Source organism: Sebastes fasciatus, chromosome 11 (genome assembly GCF_043250625.1).
Source record: "Sebastes fasciatus isolate fSebFas1 chromosome 11, fSebFas1.pri, whole genome shotgun sequence".
NCBI lineage: Eukaryota > Metazoa > Chordata > Actinopteri > Perciformes > Sebastidae > Sebastes > Sebastes fasciatus.
Window position 1 is genome coordinate 18,610,069 of NC_133805.1, and position 6,272 is coordinate 18,616,340.

Genomic DNA, 6,272 nt, shown 5'->3' on the forward strand with positions numbered 1-6,272 from the left:
TCACTTTCATGTTGTATGCGCGAGTATGGAGTTCGAAAAATGACTTAAATATCAATAAATAGATTTATAAATAAATACAGGAATAAATACGTAAATTAATGTATACATAAATACAATTATAAATACATGCTTAAATAAATATGTACATAAATAAATGCACAAATAAATAAAATCAACAGAATATAAATAAATATCATATGTATCGTTTCATATTGTTTTTGTAAGCCCTGACAAAGACCTAAAGTCTTCGAAACATGTTGGCTTTTTAAATGATTTAGCCACTACAATAAAGGCTTTTTAATATATTCTCTTCCTCATTGCTACTTTTTTGATATTTTGGAGTGCCTATTGCCTTCCCGTTTATCCTGATTTTTTCCCACGTTTTGCCTTACGATTGAACACACCGAGCAACCAGTTACAGTATCTCTCTTTCCAAATTTCATATGTATTTCTACATTTTTGTTCACCTACATTTATTTATTAAAGGCATAGTCACATAGGTGCGAAATTAACATTTGCCGCCCGTTCACTTCCATTATGTGCAAGCGAAGGGACAAAAAAACATTTGCTTCCAGTTGTGAAGCAAATTCGAGTTCAATTTTGGTGAACTTTCAGGCAAATATCGCCTCGACAGGCGATGGTTACTTGCCTGCATTCACGCATGTGTGACTGTGCCATTCATAGAATATTTTATTTCTATATTGTTTCAAGAGTGTGATCGATTTGGGTCTACTGCTTCTGCCTTGCTAGGGTTGCGAGCAGATTTCCGCCTTGACCTTCTGCCTCCATGTGTATACACACTAATCTCTATAGACAGATATCAATCTGCAGGCAACGGGACAAGATTTTGGTGTCGGGACGTTGGTAGTCCATTTTTAGTCAGCGTTGTATTGACCAATCACATTTGAGTGGGCTTTGGTTGCAATCAGGTAAACAGTCTGTGTGGAGAGCAAAAGAGGCAGAACGCATTTGCCGAAATGCAATCTCGGAACCCATCGTTTATTATCTGAGGACGATTTAGCTTTATATTAGCTAAAATATAAACTGTTAAACTGTAAACTGGCTATTTGTGAAACAAGTCGAACTCCATTCTCTCCTCTCAAGTTGCTAATTGGACTTTAGACAATGACTGGCGCACAGAAGATGAAGTCTTGGCCCTGATATCTATTATCAGGATATCTGCTGGCTACACCCGAACCCCCCAAATGTTAGCTGTTGCCCCCAGAGGCTAAATCGATGTCAAATAATTGCAGATGGGTTCCAAGATTGGGACTAAATCTAGTCTAGTCTATGTAAAATACGCTTGACAACAGCTTGACAATGGCGTTAGTCCCACCCATGGCACTGATTGGCTAATTGTTCGTCCCCCTCCGGTGCTCATTGGATCGATTATTTAGTAGTGATTCTCCCGCTGGCCCCGCCCGCAAGTTCTCGCTCGGCCCATAGACTTTACATCGCGATGATGTCACAGATGTTTAAATTGCTTTTCTCAACTCAAGGAAAGTTTTAAAAATACAAATCCTCCATGGATCAAAAATACATAATAGAAAGAGTCATAGACACGGGAAACCTCTGTTGGTCTGGAGGAGCTGCAGCATTAATTTCTGCACAAACGTCCACTGTACATTCACTAGATATTCTCAGAGCTAAACTAACTCTTCTGCAGTGTGTAGTGTGTGCGCATGCACGTGAGGTGGAGCGAGCTGTGAGTGAAGGCAGGCAGGCAGAGGAGCAGCAGAGCAGAGACTCCGGCCCTGGAGACCAAAGCTACGGTCTCCCCCGCGTCCTCTGACCGCGGCCAACACTGTTTTGCAAGACGGGCTTCACTAGATATAACTTTGCGGTTTTGGTGCTTCCGTGTAGATTATGTTGGAGTCTGAGTCTGAACAGCGTAGCCATACGCGAGCAACACCGACCCGGATTAATTCAAACGTGTAAGAAGTTACAAACAGTCCCTTTAATTTAATTGTAATAATCTGATTTAATTTAATTATTAACTTTTATTTATTTATTTATTTCTGTATTTATTTCAGCATTTATTTATTATTTTTTTAAATATACTTTAGTAGAAACAGTAGAAGTCAAATTCCTGCCCTATGGCCCTCAGACAGGTTGGTCCAGCCAAGCAGTCATACCTGTGGCCACGCCAGCATACCAATGATCACAATGTGAGGTTAGTTAGCCTCTGCTGCTAGATAGCTGAGGCTTAACTTAAAGTTAGTGGCGTACTAGCTATCTATTAGAACTAAAATTACTGTCTAGTTACCTCTGTATCAGTATAATACGTTATAACAGGCTATAACAGTAGTTACCTGTGCCAACACACAGACAGGTGTGTTAACTAGCTAATGAGCTAATGGGCTCGCTGCAACGAGCCATTGGCCGGTTTTGTGACAGCTCGACCCTGCGGAACGGATTCATTCAGGTAACTTATGTGATTTTTCCTATAGTAATAACCATTTTACAAATAGTTAGCCAAAAACGAATACATTAAGTTATATTTCCCAACTAATGTTACATGTCAAACTGTTGCTTGCTAACTTTGTGGTGGAGGTTTAGCTAAATAAGATAAGGTAAGATCAGATATTCCTTTATTAGTCCCGCAGTGGGGACATTGCAGTATACAGCAGCAAAGGGGATAGTGCAAAAAAACAAGATGCATCAGCTAACACAGTAAAAAAAAAGAGCTAAACAAAGTGTAACAAAATATGAACCATTTAAATAGAAGGAAGTATAAAAATAGGAGCAGACAGATAGATAGATAGAGAGATAGATAGATAGTAACTTTATTGATCCCTAGGGAAATTCAAGTTTCCAGCATCACAGTTCCATAGTGCAAAACATGTTAGTAAAAAGGAAGTAAAAAAGTTAGTAGTGCAAAGTACAAAGTACAAAAAAATATACCAGATATAAAAATACATGGAGATGAAGACAACTGTTAAAACTGAATATAGTGCAGGGTAACAACTGTGATATAGGACTATGAAAAAAAGTGAATATAGTGCAGAAGAGACTGTTATAAATGAGTATGGTGCATTATTATTTATATATATACAGTATGTATATACAGTATTGACAATAAACAGTATTGACAATAAACAGACTATTAACAAAATTGCACAAGTGGAAAATGATATTGCACAGTGAGAATGAAATGAAATTCCACCTGAAAATATTGCACAGTATCAATTACACCTGACTAGTAATAATGATAATGATATTGCACAGTCAGTATATAGTATAGTGCAGTTCTTGTCAGCTCCTTCACACACTTACACTTATAAATTCAACAGTAATGTATTGTAATAATGTTGTACAGTCAAACCACATTGTTATGAAGTTACTGCGGGCCTTTGGTGACATTGTTTTTAGTTCTGTGTTCGTGGGTACTTTGAAATAAGCGGTCTGCTGCTGCACAACAAAACATTTCTTGAAAATAACTAAACATTCATGCAGTTGCGAATTTCCTGGACTCATAGTCCATTGCGCTTTGCATATCGGCTCGTTGGTCTAGGGGTATGATTCTCGCTTAGGGTGCGAGAGGTCCCGGGTTCAAATCCCGGACGAGCCCTGTGATTTTTTTAGTTGTTGCCTCATTTCCATCGCTATTAATGTGCCTCCCTTTTATTTTTTATCCATGTCTGAAAGTTACACTGCCCCTTAGGTAATTCAATTCAATTAAATTCAAACTTTATTTCAGACACACAGGAGGGTCCATAGCAATAAAAGAAAAAGAAACAAAAAACATACAAGATAAGACCACAGCAGTTCATCATTCAATTCATATGTAGGCTATCTTGCCAGTGTTTTCTGAGCGTGGATGAGTGCAGCTCTTGCTCGGGCTGGTTAAAGCCTCTATGATGCTGTTCTCTGACTCATCCAAGCGACAAATACAATTATACATCAAATGTCTTAAAAGTGCCTCACATGTAGGAATACCAGAGGACACAAACAGTTGACTGGCACTATGTCATCTGGGAACCCCGAAGCAACAACCTCATTGCAAGCCACTATGAGCTTTCGCATACTACTTTTCTTGTAGCTAAACCAAAGATGAGCTGTGTACAAGGGCGTGCACAAAGCTCTTAATAATGAACACTTTACATTTACAGAACACATACTGAACTTACGAAGCAACATATTTGCCTGAGCATATAGTTTACAGCACTGTCGATAGATATCTCTGTCATCATTCATCAGTGAGAAAATGGCCAAGGTATTTTATTTCCTTGCATGTCGTGAGAGGAATATTGCACAAACGAAACACAGGAAGACCTAATTTCTTATCTTCTCTACTTCTGACTATCATCACATTACTCTTTTTGGCATTAAATTTAATGTCGTAGTCTTTGCTGACAGCTGACAAATTTCACGTGAGTTATTTCACACTATTCTCTTCTTTGCTAGTCAAATAATTTTATGTTTTTGTTTTGGGTTTATTTTTTGGAGGTATGTTTCAAGGTTTTAAATTCACATTCTCAACATATCTCTACTAGGGATGCACCGATACCAATACTGGATCGGATATCGGGCCGATACTGACTCATAGCTGGATAAGATATGGAGCAGATCTATCCAATTCAATTTTGTATGTACATACTATATACATTATAGACCTGTATTTTAATTGCTGTTTAAGTTTTGACCAATTTGTTGCTTTATTAACCAGGTTTCCACTTGAATTGTAATTCCTGTTAATTTTTACTATTTTAATTTAATGTTTAATTATTATTTTAATAATAAATTACAATTCAGTAAATGTATATTTATTTGTCACATTTTGTTTTACAAAGTTAGGAAAGCAATGTTAAGTCAAGCCTGATGTTGCCTTACATAATAAAAGAATGATCCCAGTCACTTCACAGGCATACAGTTTATTAAATAAACACTAGTATCTGATTGATACTCTGTACTCAAAACTGCACAAGTGGAAAATTATATTGCACAGTGAAAATGAAATGAAATTCCACCTGAAAATATCAGGTTATTGTCATTGTCATTGTTTTGGTGTGTAAGTGTAAGTGGTCTACTGGGAGCAGTGCTGGTTGTGGAGTCTGAGCAGCAGATTGTATTAAAATATGTGCAAAAAAATTACAAAAGATGAACATAAAATGGTTCACTGTCAGCGTTAAAAATGATATACAATTTACAGAATTTTGTATCTTTAAAAAAAAAAAAGCATGACAGCTAATCTCTTACACTAACATAATAAAAATGGAAATGCTTTAATATCACTGGAGAACATCCAGGAAATGCATAAAATCTTTACCAATCAGCAGGATGACAGAGGGTAAGTTACAGTAAAGCCACTACAGAATTATTTTTCATAAATGTAATTAAAGAGAAGAGGAAAAGGTTTGACCCCGACGTGATTTGAACACGCAACCTTCTGATCTGGAGTCAGACGCGCTACCGTTGCGCCACGAGGTCTGTTGCAGCTCGGTAACATTAACAATATATAAAGATATCAGCTACACGCCATCACTGCTTTTGTCTATTCCTAATACTACTCGATATGAGTGCAAGTAACTTCACATAAAGCAAATAAAAAAACACAATTGACGTTAGAAAAGAGCAAAAGTCCGTTAGTATCGTGTTGTTGACACGTCATAATACCATTCACGAATACCGAAGCAGTGATGTGTACTGTAATATTGGAATATGATCACACATGTGTGTGTACATGGCCGGTTAGCTCAGTTGGTTAGAGCGTGGTGCTAATAACGCCAAGGTCGCGGGTTCGATCCCCGTACTGGCCACACTTGTTTTCTGAGTTGATTGTTTCGCGTTCATCTATTCTTTTTACTAATTTCTGTTTATATTTATTTATTCGCGTATTAACAGTGCACTTTCATAGACTAAGCTACTGGAGTTACCCTGCACTATATTCATTTTTAACAGTCTCTTCTGCACTATATTCACCTTTTTAATAGTCGTGTATCACAGCTGTTACCCTGCACTATATTCAGATTTAACAGTTTTCTTCATCTCTTTGTATTTTTATATCTGGTATATTTTTTTGTACTTTGTACTTTGCACTTCTAACTTTCTTACTGCCTTTTTACTAACATGTTTTGCACTATGGAACTGTGATGCTGGAAACTTGAATTTCCCTAGGGATCAATAAAGTTACTATCTATCTATCTTTCTATGTATCTATCGATCTATCTATCTAATACATTTCGTTTTTATACCTTTATTTATGCATTTATTTATTGATACTGAAGTAATTTTTCGTCACCCATATAGGTCCAAGTTTGACCACAACTATG

At 36.9% G+C, this 6,272-nt stretch overlaps 3 non-coding genes across 3 annotated transcripts; 2 read left to right on the forward strand and 1 right to left on the reverse strand.

Annotated features, from left to right (window-relative positions):
- The first annotated feature begins 3,499 nt into the window (after positions 1–3,499).
- Positions 3,500–3,571, forward strand: trnap-agg (transfer RNA proline (anticodon AGG)). The gene has a single exon. It is a non-coding gene; the product is annotated as a tRNA-Pro (tRNA).
- Positions 3,572–5,358: 1,787 nt separating this feature from the next.
- On the reverse strand, positions 5,359–5,430 carry trnaw-cca (transfer RNA tryptophan (anticodon CCA)). The gene has a single exon. It is a non-coding gene; the product is annotated as a tRNA-Trp (tRNA).
- A 255-nt stretch (positions 5,431–5,685) lies between these two features.
- On the forward strand, positions 5,686–5,759 carry trnai-aau (transfer RNA isoleucine (anticodon AAU)). Its single transcript has one exon. It is a non-coding gene; the product is annotated as a tRNA-Ile (tRNA).
- Positions 5,760–6,272: the final 513 nt, after the last annotated feature.